This window comes from Brachyistius frenatus, unplaced genomic scaffold, assembly GCF_029030835.1.
Source record: "Brachyistius frenatus isolate BFR_SWC_R1_liver_20210118 unplaced genomic scaffold, ASM2903083v1 Contig_6, whole genome shotgun sequence".
NCBI classification, from domain to species: Eukaryota; Metazoa; Chordata; class Actinopteri; family Embiotocidae; genus Brachyistius; species Brachyistius frenatus.
This window is the reverse complement of record NW_027210605.1, coordinates 7,606,140-7,624,782: the sequence shown is the minus strand read 5'-3', so window position 1 is coordinate 7,624,782 and position 18,643 is coordinate 7,606,140. Positions and strand designations below refer to the sequence as shown.

Genomic DNA, 18,643 nt, shown 5'->3' with positions numbered 1-18,643 from the left:
CTTCGATCCCGGCAGAACAAAAAAAACGGTTGCTTGGTCTCTGTTCCTGAATTCAGAGGGAATCTAACAGCACGGCGCACTGCTCGGGAGAGAAAAATTACACTTTTCTGCGACACTCTTTTTCCTAAAGATTGTTAGAACAGAGCAATTCCTTGTTGGAGCTAACAACACCAGGAAGAAAGAAGAAGAAGAAGAAGAAAAAAAAGGCACAATAAAGCCAACTACCATTTAGAAATATCAAATATACTCACTACAAGTGTTACTAAACAAAAAGACACTGCCACTGAATCAAAGAGCCACATGCCCCTCGTCTTCCCCCTCCCCGCTCCGACTACTGCGTTTATGCTTTATAGGATTCTGTAGCCACTTACGCTCATTAAAAATGAATACTTAACAAAAGCTGTGGCTGACACAAACTGTTTGCTTTAGCCTGATTTTATCCACACCGCAGAAAAACAAGCCACTCAGAGGCAGAAAACAGAGAGCGAGAAGAGAAAGAGAGAGAGAGAGAGAGAGAGAAAAAGTGCTCAGCAATACAAATAAGTCAGCCAGTAGCTGAAACAACAGAAAAAAGTGACATGGATGACTGAGCCAAGCCTGTGAGAGACTTGGCAAGCCTCAGAGGCCTTGGCCTCTTAAGCACTCATATCTAGTAACTTCATTTAATACATTCACCAGGGATGAGCAGACAAGTTGAAGGAAAAAGGGATTGAGAGAAGAAAACAGACTTGTAAACCAAGAGGAGGTTTAGGTTGTGGTGGTGCTGGGGGTGTACTTCAGAGGCTCGACTTTAACACATGACTAAATCTCTACAGTGTAACAAGCTAACTTCGCCGCTGCCAAAACACAATAAAAAAATTAAAAAAAGAGGAGGGAAAATGGATGTGCTTGATTGAACTTCGCGACTATTTTACCATTCTTAGGCAGGTATTATCTAAAGGAGCCTTTCTTCTTGTATTAGAAATTCGAACAGTGCTTTTCCAGATGGGGCTTTAAAGCAACGACTGTCTTCGCCACACGTACTATATCCATAAAGAACAAAGGCTCTGTGTGACTGCTGCTTGAAGTTACTGTTCCTCATACTGAGGGCGAGCGCTGATAGCCCCTCCCCTCTCTCTGCTGGCAGGCAAGCATTAAAAAAAAAAATAAAAAAAGGAGCTGACTTCAAATCATTCATTGCCCCTTTTAGCCTACATGGATTCTTAAGAGAGCGCTTTACAAGTTGGGGGAATCCAAAGGGAAAATAGGGTCTTACACAACTAATTAAAACACAAATTTTTGCCTGAGGGGTTTGAGAGAAGGGGGAAGCAATAAAACAATCCTCTTCAATCGCCCAACAAAGTAACTCAAAGAAATTACTCAACTAAATATGGTTAACTGCACGCTTGTAGATATCAAGATTCAAGGTTTTCAGAGAGAGTTGCTTGTGCTAAAAAGAACAGTTACTAAACAAGAGTAAAATTACATTAACTGCAATAGAAAAGATGCAATTTCATCAAAAGAGGATATACACTTTTCTCCACACAAGCAAACAGCCTCATCAAGGTGACAAGGGACTAACTGGAAATCAAGACTTCCTTTGGCGACAATCCAAACAGACAGCTAGTAATTAAGCTGCTACCTAGTGAGCCTTTATTTGTCATCATTAACACAGTTGTAAAAATGTGAGAGAAGCCAAGGAATGGTATTTCACTTTAGGCAATCAGTGCAAGGTCTAGCCTCACATAGCTATCTTGTTTACATAGCTATTCACAGTCACATTTGGCAGCCTCTGAACACTCTGAAAACCAAGACACTTGTAGGCTACATATGTCTAATCCCCCTGCCAAGCTACACAAGCTACTCAAGAGAGTGAAACTTGCATATTTAAAAAATGAATGTAAGTAAATCTTACTCCAGATGGAGGTGCCTGCCACCTGGCAGATAAATTGATCAAATGTTAGTGGGAGAAAGCACAGCATTTTCTCTTCATGAAATACAGCAGAAACCAATTGCTCATTTGCAGACTTTGATATATATGTGAGCAAATAAGAAACTTGCTTTAAATAGGAGCTCACGCTACGGCTGAATTCACACATAGAGCACTACAGTTTTCCATTAGATCACAGCTCACTGAAATGAATAAAAGAAGCCAACATAACAGTAAACCAGGGTGTGAAATTCTCATAAAACCGCCAAAAAAAATTAACCAAATCTGGACGGCTATAAACTCTTAAGACCGTAAATAGAGTGGACACAGGCACAAACAAACGCACACGTGTAATACCTCAGATGCTATTTCACTAAGCCCCTGATTTTCCACAGACATTCTTCAAGCTCTCACATGGACTGTCTGTGTCTGTCTGATTCTCCAGGCAAAACAGGGCCTCATTCATCTGAATAAAAGAGCAGTTCAGCGTGCCACGGCTGCGCCGAGAACAGGCTCTGAGGAATGAGACTGTGTTTCCAAAGAGAGAGGTAGGGCGCAGGCTGTGGTGCATAAGAGGAAGTTTACATTTCAGGCAAATCCTTCTGTGAACAAAGACACGGCAAAGATAAACAAACAGTGCATGTGTCTGCTGCTAGGCTCCAGGCCCTGCTAGGAAAATTCTATTCCAGGAGATTGACACCCCGGGATTAATCGGCAGTTATCAAAGCAAATGAGGTCCACGGTCATGAAAGCAAGCAACAGAGTGGCAGTTGGGGTGTGTGACCATCATTGTGTGGTTACTTGTCTCCAAGCTAATGTGCTCAGATAGCCAATGACTGCTCCATTTCACACAGAGCACATGGCTGTCTCACCTCCGAACACTGCCACCCTGTGGGCAACGAGCAGACGTGCAGCTTGGTGAGGAGGTGGGGGTGGGGGAACCTAAGCTCATAATGTGTAAACCAAAAATGTAACTCTCCACAGTGTAATTCATGCCATTGGCATGCTCACTATGGCGTAATAGCCCAGAGCGCTGTATCTTTTTTTTTTTTTTTTTTTTTTTGCTGCCTCCAGTTGCAATCAATTATTCTCCTCTGGTCACACTTGGCTACTCTCAGTGTGTAAGATAATGATTCAGCCATTTAATTTACAGACAGATAGTGATAACTAGAATAAGCACATCAATTAGGTCAGAGGAAAAAGATTCTCAAGTCATTCAAGCTAATTTCTCACAATCTCGGATTTTTCCACCTCCCTTTCCTCACATTCCTTTTTTTTTTTTTTTTCCCCTCCTTTTCATTTTGGCATGAATAACAGCAGCGAGAAGTAATCGCAAAGGCAAATGTACGGTCAGCATGTCAGCACTGGATGCGGTGAGAAAAGGATGTCTCATTGAAAGAGACGGCGCACAGACAGAGTGTTGAGGCCGTGTTATGAGATTAGACTGTTTTTGTGGGAGCGAACGGTTAAAAATCGGTCCCTGTGCAGTCAGCGCAGACAGTTTGGAGATCAGTGCTGAGGTCAAGAGGAGCCACTTAGCTGTGCTTTGGCCTTCCAACCCCTACAGCGCTCAGAATCAGCCGTTCCACCGTGGGAGTAGATAAAATGCTTGGCAGCAGTCTTGCAACAAGAGGCGGCTACATTTACTAATGCATGCAGGCTTTATTTATGGCTTTTTAAAGGTACAAAATGGAAATTAATGGGAATAGGTGGGGAGGTGGGACGCTCACTCATTAGTCAGAATATATACGAGGTTAGTCTCACTAGTGCAGATCCCCAAAGGCATTCAATCTTCTTCCTAAACAAACAAAGCCATAAACAAAAAAAGACCACAAAAAAAAAAAAAAACTTCTGTCTGTTACAACTAAAACCCGAAGGGAATTTTTTTTTAATGCAAGCTGATGCTGTACAGCATGGAGAAAAAAAAAATAAAAAAAAAAACTCTCTCTGATGAGTCTGAAGAAATAACGTGCTCAAATCCAAGAATGATGTGTTTCGTGTCAAGTATGATAACCCGGCAAGCCTACGTCTCCTCGTCTTTGGACTTATGAATCGACTGGCTATGGAAGCATGTTTGTCATTATGCCGTCATGGACACGCAGAGAATAACTACTCCGAGGTGGTGGACTGGAAATTCAGCAAATTGCATGTTTGAATGTACATATTCTGCATAATGCACGAAGCATTTAACATACCAAAAAAAAAAAAAAATTGTGTGTGAAAATGTGCTGTAGGAAGTGGGAGTGCATGGAAGAGATAGCAACCCAGAGGGAGAGAGAGGGGGGAAGGGAGGGGAGGGAGGAGGAGGAGGAGGAGGAGGAGTTAGTGGAATGTTGTTGATATTCAATAGTGAACCCAGTGGAAACCTAACATGCAGCATGCTAACTGTCTTGATTATACGAACAGTGGGGAGCAGGCAGAGGAGGCTTGGTGCAGCATTAGCTCCTGGAGTCAGCTCGTGGGAGAGGGGTGGGTGGAGGGAAAGATAGATGGGTCGAGGGAGGGAAGGGAAGACGAAGGGAGGGAGTGCGAGCTGGAGCTCTCTCTGTTCCTGCACACATCAGCAGCAGGAGGGCAGGGATGTGCGGAGGCCTCGGCAAGCCAATTACCAAACTCATTAAGTAACCTGCTAGCCAGCTTTGAACTGCCCCTGCATATCGTGACTGGATTCTCCACCTGGATTCTCCACCGCCGTTGTACATTCAGATAGGTGCTGCTGTCATTCTCGCTCCTTTTTTTTTTTTTTTTTTTTTGGTAAAAAAGAGGGAACTCAAAATGGCAAGACAGTAATCACATTTTCAGACCGTGCTCATTGGAATTTAAAGTGTAATGTAGAATCACAAAGGAAACCACAATGAAAAAAAAAAAAAAAAAGGATAGCTTGGCAGCATGAAGGTGTAAGCGTTGCTAAAAGACAGCTGCGAACAAAGGAGAAAGACCTGCATACACAGCAGGTATAACAAACAAACAAAAACAAAAAAAAAGCAAATAATGAATCCAGACACAAACACAGGAATGAATTAGCTCGAGTTCGCAACTGAGGGATGAATCAGCGCTGACAGACTTGAGCTGTTCTCTCCAGCAGCATTCAAAGTAGCAGGAAAGATGGCAGCGGTAGGGAGGAGGAGGAGGAGGAAGGTGAAGAAGCAGCAGGACGAGGGGTGAGCATGATGACGGAGAAGTGTCAGGCTGAGAGCACAAAGGCCACCCAGAGAACATGATCAGGGTCCACTGGGTGGGGCAAGGATAGAAAAAAAACTTTTTTTTGGGGTGGGAGAGGTTAGGGCAGAGAGGGGGGGGAAAAAACAACGGTGCGTTAGTCAGCGCTCCAGTGTCATGAAGCGTTGTTGACTAACCTTGACTGCATTCACCTCCTAGCTCGCTGGCTCTCAACAAGTATTGACACAACGACAGTCTGCTGGAGAAAAACTGAAGGGGAAAAAAAAAAAAACAGACACACAGAGAGGACAGGGGAAAAAAAAAATGAATGATGTGTAAATGGAACAAACAAGGTGATAACAGATTGACAGCAGAGGTGTATGCCTGGGTGAAAACGGCTGCCATATTCAGCATCATGTTGAACATATGGTGAATGTAGCAACCGAAAGCCACAAAGGTGCACAAAAAAATAATACCTTTCACAGTGTGGTTAACATTTTCTGAGGAGATTGTGAGCATTTATTCTAAGCCAGTATTCATTTCCCTCTTCGCAGGAAACCTCTCTGAACACACACAGATCTAGGCACTTATACCTGCAACACACACTGTAAAACACACTCGCACACCCCCCACCCCTGAACCTCCCCCATTATCCCATGAGCCCTCTCTTCTCTGTCTCGCTCTACAAGAGCTTGGAAATAAAAACATCACAGCTCTGCCTCGCAGCACCTGTTCAATAACATTGACATTTCACATTCAGCATCCGCACAGAGATTCCCCGCATTTACTCTCTTTAACACGCAGAAACAAAACGCGCACACACGGTCTGATACATGCGTGTGCGTGCGTGCTTGCGTGTGTGTGTGTGCGTGTGTGTGTGTGCGCGCACTTCCCCCCCTGCTGCACGTGTGCCTGCGGTTGTGAATGTAACAATGAAATTAGATTGATTAGGCAGAGTACACGTCTTAATTTGAACAAATAACTCATTAATTAAATAGGTAGAAATTCTTTCACTGTGTCATTCTTTTATATAAAAAAAAAAAAAAACTGTTCACTATAGTCAATGATTGTTAATTAAATGAAGTCTGTTCATGTGCTTTAATATTTTTGCACCTTTCCTAGCAGCTTAACTGGTAAAACATTTTTAAAAAAATTTTAAAACCCCACGAGTATTGAGGATTATTTCGGAAAATATGTCAGCATGGTTGAGAATAGTGTAGATCCTGTAAATATAATGATGGGCAGGTGAAGATTGTGTTCCTGAGCTTTGAAGTTGTGATTGGATGGTTTCTTAACCATTAGTTCTTGACAGAAAAGCCGGTACAAAACAAGACAATATCCCAAGATATTTACCAGATGTGCAAAATTATTCTGTTTGTTATGATTCTTTGGCTGCCTCTGATGCAACACACCTCCTGAATTCAGCTTGCATGAAGTGAAATGGTCTGCAGGGTTTTGAATTCGAAAGTAACACCTGGTGTGCCGTGAATAAAATCAAAGTATATCTAGCCAGGCAATCTTAGCACTGTTCAGCAGCACAGTGAACTGGGTGTACTGTTGTCTGGCCCAAACATAGAGGTGAGCATGTTATATTTAGATTCACTCCAAGGTCAAAACTTGCCGAAGAAGATTTTAGGGTCAAAGATGTTTGGTTTAATTGTTTTAGCATGGTTTTCTTTTTAGATGTAACATGACAGTGTAATGCGTGTTTTCATACAATAGCTGCCACCCGAGGACGAGATGAAGTGTGCAGCGGGCCACCTACCGCCGGGCCTCAATAGTGTCACCAGGTGCAGCCTAACCTGGGTGGCTGAGCAGGGACATCTGTTTGACAGCATTAGAGGCATCAGAGCCCTGCCATAACCACAGATTAAATGGCAGTAAATCTGAGGATTAGATCCATGTATGAATAGCCCACATTGATTTTTGCAATCTCTTCAGTAACTCCGGGATTTCCACGGTGACAGACAATGTGGCTGTCATGCACACTCGCACACATCTATCTCTGTTTTTTTGTAAAACCCTCTAAAATCAGTCTGTGACTAACCCATCTCCATTTTAATCTGCTCATATCTCGGCCTATAAACTGTATCCGAATAGCAGAAGGCATGCAACATCATTCTTTTAACAAACTGCCCATCCATCCAGTCTCTCCCACTAGTCACAACAGAGAAACTAAAACAAGCTCAAGAGGCCTAGAAATGTCCATTCCTATATTCAAGTGTGTGTGCTCATGTGAGAGCAAGATCACTTTGGTGCTCTGCGAGTTGAGGGTTATTATTTGTGAGCACCATGGCCTGATGTGGATGATGACAAAGACAAACTGGCCTTTCCTTCTTTAGCTGCCTCATCTCAGTCTTAAGAGCTGAATATGCATGCGCTCTCTCATGCGCTCTCTCACACCCACCCACCCACACAAATTCGCTCAGCCTCAATGTGACCTTTTTGACATCACAATCCCAAAATCCCGTTCTGAAACCCCAATCCCCTCTGACCACCACGGCCCTACGAAAGCTGGCTGACATCAAAGAGGAGTGCTTCGCTTTCATGACTTCGGTCCGCCTCTCGGTCTGTCAGTGTCTCCGGCTGTCCACCACACGCTTGTCACAAAAAAAAACACTATCTTAACACCAGGCTTGTGTTTACGCCTTCCAACACCTCCACAGAGGAAACCAAAGATAGCCTGAAGTGCATCTTCACTAGGTCCACATTTAAAGAGGGGAGGTGTCAAGGTGTTAGGATATCAGCAATGCTTTTAAAAACAGAGGAAAACCTACAGCTACAAGGAATGTAGTCCAAAGTTATTAATTATACCTGCACCCCACTAGAGAAAATACAACTCAGGCCAGAAAAAAAAACTGGGTAAAGCTGAAAATATCATAGAACAGAAAGCACAAATTTCCTCTTAAGTCAGCTTGGCAACCATATTTGGCAACGAGCAGCAACCCGACACCCTCATCCAAAATGGCTTCCCTGGTCGTCATGGCTGACCTTAGCCACCCATTGAGCCAAAAGAAAGAGATTACCTGATGATTATTGAGTATTGTGAGATAGCGCCATTAACCTCTGAGACACACAATCAAGTCAAGCAGAGCGCTCGCCTTACTACGTTCGAAAAAAGACATGACGGAGGTAAGTGAGAGAAAGATGGAGAAACTCTGCGTGACAGTCGAGCTGCTCCAATTAGGTAAGCACACTGAGCCGTCAGGCCAGCACATTCATCAACGCGCAGAATGCCAGTCAGCAGCACCAGAAGGCTTGCCCGCCTCTCTACCACACTACTGTTACTGCGCCGCGGCGGGGACGGGAGGGGGGAGTGACGGGGAGGCATTTGCAAAGCAGATTTGGACCATTCTCCCCAGCTTTTGGCAGCGCAACGGTTTCTATGCATGGTTCGGGTGGTTTTCACGAGCGTCTCCCCTGTCCTAATAGACTGACCATGGGCTGCTAACGATATCATTATCATACACGCACTTCTAATTATCCACACCAACGGCGTGCCAAGATCAATGGAAGGCAAAATCTGGATCAATTGATTAGTCTGCTGCGGTTAAGCTGCTAAAACATATTTTGCACACAGTCAACGTGTTGTTGGACGAGCTGTGAATGAATTGGGTCCCTGCCTGCTTTCAGAGTGCAGCATCCAGACACGGGGTTAGGCGAGTGGATCCGTGCCACAGAAGAAGTGAACTGAATTGGCAGTGCTGACAAGCTTCTTCCGCTCATCATAATATCAGGCTCCAAATGACCATTTAACATTCCTAACAAAGTCAGTATAAATTGATACTTGTTTTTTTTTGCATTTTGATGGTCACTTTGTCATTGTTATCATCCACGACCATGTCAGGCTGGTTTTATTTTGAAAAGCACTTTACCAGCACCGAGCCAGCAAGTATCCTTTCCAGAAAATGTGTTCTAACTTCAACACTGCAAAAAAGCAGATTGGTTTTATTTAACGCCCATGGTTAGCCTTTTGAAGACAAAACAATCTTCTACTGGAAGAAATTATCATCATAACAAATTAAACTTTTCCAGCAGTATTGCAGTGGGGACATTTAATAACTTTCACTCTCTTATTCAGCAGCGGAGCGGGAGGGTGCTGAAGAAGGAGGAGGAGGGTGGTGGATTTTGAGTATTGTGTTCAGAGTAAAAATTTAATTAAAGAATTTTAAAATCGCAGGTATGAATGTCAACACAGGATTATCATATTAAAAGCATTAAAAGAAATGTGGCGGACGCAACATCTTGAACATCACTTAGATGAACTGCAATCGAACAAATAAACCTTGACAACAATTTTGCCAAGCTTAATGCTTCATTTAGCATCAGTTTGTCATTTATAATCATTTAACACATTTTTAAGCAAAAAAAAAAAAAAAAAAAAAAAAAAAAAAAAGGGGGGGGTGGACCATTGGTTTTAGTTTTACTGTCATGATAAGTGTCTGTTTTTCTTACTTCATTGGAAACTGAGTATTTTTGGGTTTCCCACTGTTGGTAGGAAAAAAAACAGGACATTCGTAAATGTCTCCATGGACATATTACTGGCCATTTCTCAAAATGTGCTTATATTTTGAGTTTAACGACTCACTAATTAATCAAGAAAATAATTGTTAGACTAATTGACCAAGAAATCTAATCATTATTTGCAACCTTAATTTTTTATTTTGGCTGTGGTACAGCTGTGTCAAACTCCACTGAAACAAAATAACAACACGGCTGACAATAGAATACAATTAAAATGGCATAACAAGAGAATATCAAACCCAAAATTGCAACAGTGTTGAATCAACACCTCTCTCATAAAAATGCATTATCCAAGCATCACAATAGCCCTCCAATTTCATTTACTGGAGGGCTATTGGATTGCATTATATTTTACTGATATTATTTCATGAGGTCCACCTCCTGAGCAGCGTTCATGCTTAAATCATTAGCCCTCTCGCCCTTTTCTGCTGCTGACTTGGTCTCAATCATGACTGTAATTTGAGAGCAGCCTGATTGTGTTAGGAGGTACCTGATTGCGCTGATGAGCAGAGAGCTGATGAGAAGAAGAAAGTGGGCCATCCACACTGAACAAATAATGATGACAATATGACACCGACAACAACCTGGGGTGATACGAGGTTTCCAAATAGACTATTGTTTTTAAAAAATATATATATATATGGCCCGAAGAAAAAAGGTCTTGCCAACGGTAACGCTTTTGCAATACAACAGCACGATGTAAATCACATTTGAGTCAGCCCAATACATCCACAGGGTTAACTCTATCCTTGGGTCTGCCTATCATCATTCCTTTAGCCAGCATGATGCAACTTATTCCAGTATACCAAAGGCTAATGCAGGTAAATCACACCTAGTGGACGTGAATGCTTGACACTAAGCTCCCCTGCATACTAGCTAGCTCGAGTGAGCGAGAAATGAACCTTGTTATGCGTCCTGACACTGGGCCCTGCTCCCCGGCAAATAAAAACATGCCTCTCACTTACTGGCTGTCTGCGCTCACAGGCCCATACATCAGCATTATAAAGGAGCTCGGTAGCCTCAAGGTCAGCTCAATTTCCTCCTGCCGTTATGAAGTATCAGAATCACAGCGAGAGGGGGCACCCACACACATGTAAAGAAATGATTTAGGGAGTGAGTGAGGGGAAGGGAGGGAGAGACGGAGGGGAAAAAAAAAAAAAAAAAAAAAAGGGGGGGGGGATTTGGAGTGTGAAGGAGAGGCGGTGTGTAATACAATAGGGACATGTGACAAATCACCAGGAGAGAGCAAGCCTCTTCTACAGTAAGGATGTGTGAGTGTAGACATTAGCGAGGAAAATGTAGAGAATATTAAGCCTTTACTTGCTCATTCCACACTAAGAATAAAGTAGTCTGTATAAGTAATGGGATTGAACAGTTTCTGTTTAACAAGCTGATTCCACTTGTGTAATCGCTCAAGTGTAGTCTGTGAAACTACAAAGCAATTAGGTCGACTGAATTATTGTTTCAGAAACTGCGAATACGATGTTTACCATTGACTGTAATCAAATTCTAAGCTGCTACATGGGAATAACAGCCACCTAATGCCTTTTTTTCCTTTTGAGATCTGGGCCCATTCATCACATGCCCAAGCAATTTGATAAATTACACAGAAGCATGAAAGCTGATCATGTGCGTAGCAGAGTGCGGCGCTCGCTTGTGTGTGTTTGCCTCTGCCTGAGTCGGCAGTCATCCTTGGCTGCCTCACTGGCTGAGGTTTGACATCTTCAGCTAAGAGCCTGGGGAAATAACAGCAAATTCACTTAATGGCACCACCTCATCTATTCCTCATACAGAGGGAGGCGGGAGAGAAGAGGGAGAGTTCCTTGAGGTGTTACAAAATGGCTGAGCGCTCTCGGCCATGCTGCCGTCTCTCCCAGCTGCGGGGGTTGCAGGTGTGTGGGTAAACACAGAGTACACCGAGATCCATCACAGGCCTTGGTCGGCCACCAGCTGTAATTTGCAGTCAACTCTGACCCTTTGCGAAAAGCTAGCCAGCCCGCGCTGCCACTGAGGAGCATTTTGTGGTGACAGCGCAATCTGGTATGATGTGTGTGTGTGTGTGTGTGTGTGTGTGTGTGCGCGCGTGGTCGCAAATGGGTACGTGTGTGAAGATCTGTCCGTGCAAAGACCAACATTTGCAGACCCCGATCCAACGACAATGCGAACGGCCGCAGGCCCGTGCATGCTTGTTGGTGCAGGTGTAAGTAAGCATGCGTGTGTTTGTGTGTTTTTGTGCGAGTCTGCAGGGAGTGTTACAGAGCCAGAGGTATAATGGCCCCACTCCATCTTTGTGTGAGGTATTGCAGAACAATCCGAGGCAGAGCACAGTAGCTGGGAGGGAGCATGGGCTGGCTTGCAGTTGGATAACATCTCAGGGTAACAGCAGGTATGCTATCAGCGCAGCCCGAATCCCCTTGGGGCTATTTTCAGAGCCTCTGACCCCGGCATGACTGGCTGGATGACGTCTCTGTGCCAGCAACACAGGAAGAGCAAGACCCCAAACCACGTCGCTGCTTCCTCTCAGATGTACAACATTTCAGTCCTGCAGCTGTGAACCGCTCTGCTATTGTTCATATGTTTGACTAAAAAAAAAAGAAAAAAAAAGACAGTGACTATATTTACAAGCACTGCAGTTTTTTTGGGTTTTTTTTTTTTCCAATAATTTACCCAACAGAGACAACACTCTGAATAATAAATTGCCATGTAGACATTCTTTTCCAATTAGCCTAAGCTAAATACAGTCACACAACGAGAAAGCATAATCACATAAAGGCGTGCGTTTCGACCGCCTTGTTCAACAGCATTTGAGATACGCGCGCACCTTAAACGGAGTGATGAATCACAATCAAAGCTGGCGGTGGATTGCAACAATCAAAAACTGCTTGATAAAAAAAGGCTCTACCGTCTGACTCAGCTTTTAAGTACCCGTGAGATGAACACTACAAATCGCAGTGCTGTTGCAGAATCGGAGGTAAAAGCTGTCACAGTAGCAACATGAGAGAAATTTGGTACGAGGCTGAACACGGGAAAGAAACGGATGCGGCTCCATAATGTGGAGGAGGAGGAGGAGTCCAGAGATCCTAATTGGGCTGCCGTGCTGTGTAGCATATAAATGGAAACTGGTAACCCATATGAACACGCTCAATTGTGAGATTGCTGCGGTCCGTGTGCTGTAAGTGTAGCTGATATCACAATCACGTCTGGGGCTGCAACTAACAATTATTTTCATTATCGCTTAAGGTGCAGATTACTGTATTTTCTCAATTAGCCTATTGAAGAAAAAAAAAAAAATTTGCACAAAATGCCCGTCACCATTTCCACGAGCCCAAGGTGACATATTCAAATGTTGTTTTTTGTCTGACCAACATAAAAAAAAACATTTAGTTTATAAGATAAGAAAATGGAGAAAAGTCTCACATTTGAGAAGCCCAATGGTTTGTGTTTTTGCATTGCAACAGTTGCTCGTTGTCTTTCTTGTCAATAGACTAATGGCATCTACACGCTCAACCAGACTTTTAAAGAAAAGGGAGGCTGTTATGATCTTAAAAAGGAACACATTCTCCACTCTGCAGTGGCAAAACCTTGTCTGAACAACGCACAGGCAACTAACAGGCACACTGTAAAACTCTGTTGCTGCGCCACAAAGGCAACACTGTGCTCTTTACGTCAAGCTCTAACCGTGGCGTCCGTTTATATTCCAGCTGATTAACAGGTGGATAATACGTATCGGTGAGTGCAGTGGTGCTGGAGCAGGATGAAGATGGATGCCTCCTGTGTGCTTTCCTCTTATATAAAGCTCTCTCCTCTCCGGCTTCCCACTACTCGGCTCCCTGCGGTTAGCTTGGCAGCCCCCCTCTCCGTCTCTTTTCTTTGCACCTGCATCTGACACCGCCAGTGTTCCGTCACCCACCTCTCCTCATCCCCTTGGAGAAAATGCTCTGCCCCACCCAGCTAGCTCCCAGCAGCCCCTGGGGCCTGGGACAATTAAAAACGAGGCAGGAGCTCAGCCGAGCTGTCATACTTAGTCTCAGATGGGACCCTGCCTGTGCGGTTGCAGACGTTGGGGGGGGAGGGGAGTTTGGTATGTGAGCCCAAAGAAAATAATATACTGTGTCTGTTGTACTTGAGATCAACATTCACTCTTGTGCAAGGTGATGGCAGCATATCAACACCCTGAAAGCAATGCAGTCTGGCTGGAGTGATATATTTGGCCTTACAGTATTCAGACACTGCCTGACTGCGCGCGCACACACACACACACACACACACACACGCACAAAAATCCACTGCTATATTTCAGTGTCAGCCAATTACAGGCCTGCCCTGACTGCCCTTGACTACTCTCTCTAACCTCCCTCCACAATCCATGTCAAACCCCTCTGCACTGATTTTTTTTTTTTTTTTTTGCCCCTCTTGCTCCCCTCTTGTGTAACTCAGAGTCTCTGTCTTCACAGTCTGAAATATTTACCAGCCACATCTAAATACACCTTCAGGCACACAGAGTCTGAGCCGTTTGCCTCGCCAGGTAGGAAGTAACGAGAGAGAACGGGCGGGAGACGGTGGAGGAAGGGTTGGCGTAATATCTCATCAACATTATTGAATCATTTCTTCCCTCGGCAGTCCCTGGGTGGTCTTGGGTTGTGTTATTCCTCAGTCAGGGTTCAGTGGCCTCAGCTCCTAGGGTTGAGTCTGGCCGCTCTCTTAGCCTATTGCTGTGCTAAGCAGGTGTCAGGGGAGTTTCCCCTCAATTAAGCAGAGGTAAAGTAATGCCTCTCACCGTGGCGGCTCCGTGAATACATTAGTCTTGCTGTCACCACAGGCTACAGCAGCGAGATGCATGAAGAAGACAGACAGCTGCTGAAGCGGGTTAGAGAAACCAGCACAGGGATTGTAATGTATTAAACGAAAGGCTTAGGTACTAAGCACATTAAATGGCCTTCAGGATGTGATCTGAAAACCTTATTTTATGCACACAAAAAAATACATCAGTATAATCTATTCTAATGTACAACCTAAACAGAGTAATATCATTTTGTTTTGGAGTTACTGGGAGGAAGGCTAATGAGTTTGTTTTAGCTGTAGGAGTAGGTGACACTGGAGGACACCGAATCCTTGTTGTGTTAATTAAAGCTCAACAAAATAACGTCGATGAAAAATTAGCATGACCCACAGTCTCGGTGAGGGATACTGCCAGGAAAATGAATCTCTCTGTTGAGATGTTTTCAAGGCGAAGCTGACAGGGAGAACACTTTGAAAAACAGAAAGTGTAGTAAAAATAAATCAGTTTAACCAATTATCTGATTAACTTAATGACACCCACAATGAAAAACAAAGAACCTCTAATTATAGTTGTATAAATACATAATGCTATCACTTGTATGTCCTGTGCTGTACTTGCTAGTTTGAGAAAACAAAACTCAAAGCAACAATCATATCAATCCATTTTGTTCCAGTCAAAAAACTAAAATTGCTTTCTTGACATTTTTAGCCAGCGCACAACAACCACCCTAGTATTTTACTACATCTGAAAAGCAGGTTTATAAAAATATGTCAACATAGGCAATAATGCCTCCCTTTGTCAGTCTTTATGTGTGAGGTTTACAGTGTGCTGGACAGGCGTATTGAAAAGGGCTGATTGATGGCTTCACTGTAGACGGTCTGTCCACCTCTCTCCCTGATGAGACATGTCAATGTAAAGACACATGAATGCAGCAGCCTGTCCTCCATTTTCTCCTCCTCCCTTGTCAGAGGCAGGGAGAATGACGCAGTAAATACAGATGCTGTGTGCACCGTAATTCTGGGGCCCGCTGCCTTTTATCTGTCATGACAGCTTCTGCTGCTGTCGAAATCAAACACCCGGGCGCGAGGAAAAAGCTAGTATTCCCTTTAATAAACTGCCAGGCAGAACAGAGTGTGAGGAGAAAAGGAGGCACTCAGCTCTGCTCTGCTCTGCACTGGCCAGGCTTGGCTAAGCAGCGGCGAAATAGAAATGAGGAGAGCGCTCCTTCAGGCGTTAGCTGGTATCGTGCTGCTCACGCAGGCTCGGCCACCCAGCATCATTGCACTTACCAAGAGCCGTCTGAGCCAAACGGTCAGTGGGGAGTGGCGGGCACTCGGCAGAGATATGCACACCGAGATGAGGACTGGTGTGAGAGACAGTGGGCAGCCCACTCGGCACCTGCTCCCCAACTCGACCACGGCCCCTTTGAGCTGCCAGGGTCAATTAATTACATCCCTCTCTTAACGCCCTCCATTAGGATAAGCAGGAATAAATGAAGAGCCACCTGACATCAAAGCTCTGAACTGCTCCCCGGCAAAACAAATCACTAGCTCCTTCTAATGCTCATAAATCACTTAGTCAATGTATAGAATTTATATTGTGTAATAACATTAGCCGTTTCTTAATGGACTAAAAATACTAAACGTTTCACAATTACAGCTTTTCAAATGTGAGGATTTGATTATTGTAAATTGAATGCATGTTTTTTAGTAAAGTAAAGAGTAAATTATTAACTGACTAATTGACAATATAGTGACTGAAAACAAGTGTTCCCAGCAAATTCTCTTACTGCCTCTTTCTCTCTTTGTGTGTGTGTGCATGTGTGTTTGACAGGAGGATGAGGAGGGCCACTGCTTTGGAAATAGACAACGTTTTGTTTCTAACCCCACAGCTGTCACTATAAAAAAGAGCCAGTCACTAGCAGCACACATAAGCATTATACTCCTACACGCGCGCGCGCGCACACACACACACACACACACACACACACACACACACACACACACACACACACACACACACACACACACACACACACACACACACACTTGACACTTCAGCAGAGGAGGGACAAGAGGGTTGTGCCTTAGGTGCCAGGACCCCTGAGGATACTGTCGTATTGCACTACATTAATGAGGAGGCAGGCTAAATCACTAAATACCTGGTCAGTGTTTTGAGTCCTGCTCCACCACTGTGCCCCTAACACCATTAACGTTCTTCCTTATAATCCAATTATGAGCCATGTGTGTCCACATCAATCAGCCATTTTCATTTGAGCTTGTGGTCTTCTTTATCACCGTTTCTACTGCAGTAATTGAGGCGGCGCTATGGAGAGGCTGTGCAGTTTACCTCCATCTGGGAGGTCAAGAGAAATGCAATTGGTTGACAATGATTATGCTCCGGCTGATTAGGCTATGGGCTACCGCTGAATATTTAGCGCTGATTAGACTAAGCCCTGTAGAGAGAGAGCCATGTGGCTCACTAACAAAAGGCACAAACCACAGGGCAGAAAGAAAAGGCTAGTAATCAGCACAGGCTCGCTCTGTACCAGGCTATCTTACACTTAATGGCTGCATCAATCTGATTTTACGTCGTGTTTAGCAACATTTTTTGTGATGATGTTATTTAGCAGTGTTTGTGAAGGTGAAGAAACGCATCCAATCAAAACATAACCCACTGAAAACCATGATTACAGGAGTATAGACATTTATCACAACAGGAAAATCTTACGAATATTATTGATAATTATGGAGGCACCTTGCATGTTAGTAGAACAGGTAACTTACAGCTCATGGGACGTGGCACTAAAAATAGACAGATTAATAAATGATACACAAAATGGCTCCTTGAATCCCCTAGTGGAGATGCCAGCACTCCTTTCTCATCAGTGATTGTGATATTTACACAGACACTGAAGTGCACTCCTGATTGAAACAGGGGAGAGGGCGGATGAGAGACACAGGAAAGATGATGAGAGAGAGAGAAGGAGACCATCGCAGTGAAATAGAGAGGAAAGAAGGGAAAATGACCAGGAGAAATGACAGCATGTTGGTGGTAAAAAAAAAAAAAAGAAGAAGGAAAACAGATGGAGGGAGTCATGGAGATGTGCACTTATTTGCAGGGACTTTTAACTATCTTGATCCTCAATAAAGAGGTGAAACTGATTAGGTTTATATCAAACAGCTGCTTGTAACACTGTGGCTGTCGCTGAGAGCGCAAATCACAGTCAAGTCAGGTTTTCCTTTTTTCCATTTGAAAGCGCCAGCTCTCTCCTCACTTGTCTCTCACTCCCTCCTTTATTCAACGCCGCACAGCCTCCTAAAGCGCCAGCTTGTCAGTGTGACAGATGCAGACACGACCACTGACCTAAATCACTCTTTTCCAGCACATTAACCTCTGTGTCCCTCCACCTTTTACGCAAAACACAAAACACCAACCACCAACATAGGGAAACACTCCAACAGAATCCTCCCCACACACTGCACAATGATAACGACCCACAAACCCCACCCAATCGTATTATCACCCTCCTCTCTCTGAGTGAAGACTACTCTTGAGCTGCATAAACGGGAGAAAAAAACAACAACCATATCACACCGTCAGGCTAAATAAATCAACGCTTGCTGTTCCTAGAGGGACTTCTTCCTATCAAGCACAGTTACAAAAAAAAGATGTGTGAAGTAGAGGGCACAAAAACCTTTTTGTCCACCTTGCAGCCAATAAGGAAAGGATCAATAAACCTTTAATTACTGTAGCCCGTGTTTATGTATTGCAATAATCATTCATTAAAGATGCAGACAGCGGCAAGCAGGCGGACGGCCGGGCGTCCAGGCTGCGTGCAAGGCTAGGAGAAGGGAGGGGATGGGAGGACTGGTGTAAATGATTCATGGTTTGATATCTCTCCTGTATAATGGGCTCCTCCAGGGAGCTGCTGGGGCTCCACTGCAGCGACTGACTGCCTGGCTGGATGGCTGCCTGGCTTTCTCTGACTCTGCCCGGGCTGCTTCTGCCACCGCTGCCTGCTGCCCAAGATTAAAAAGCCTCGCCTTCAATGAAAAGCGGCTCAGTGAAAACAGAGAGCGGGGATATGCACATGCACACATAAAAGGAGCCGACTAGATTCAATATCGTCTGACAAAGTATCTGGGGGCAAACAGAGGGGAGACAAGAAAATACCAAACTCCTTCTAGGGAGAAAACATTAGCTGCAGAGATACTGAGGATACTTGTAACATCTAATGGCAATATGGTAGCATTTCTTAAAAGATGACT

General features: G+C 44.1%; 1 protein-coding gene across 3 annotated transcripts in view; it reads right to left on the bottom strand.

Annotated features, from left to right (window-relative positions):
• rerea (arginine-glutamic acid dipeptide (RE) repeats a) overlaps positions 1 to 18,643 on the bottom strand; it is a 125,518-nt gene that overhangs the window by 93,651 nt on the left and 13,224 nt on the right. For 2 of the 3 annotated variants that reach the window (XM_069689043.1, XM_069689042.1), the window contains one exon: positions 5,266 to 5,338. The exons of the other annotated variant lie outside the window; for it this stretch is intronic. The gene's annotated coding sequence lies outside the window, so the exon portion shown is untranslated. The remainder of the gene's footprint in view (positions 1 to 5,265; positions 5,339 to 18,643) is intronic. 3 annotated transcript variants of the gene reach the window in all.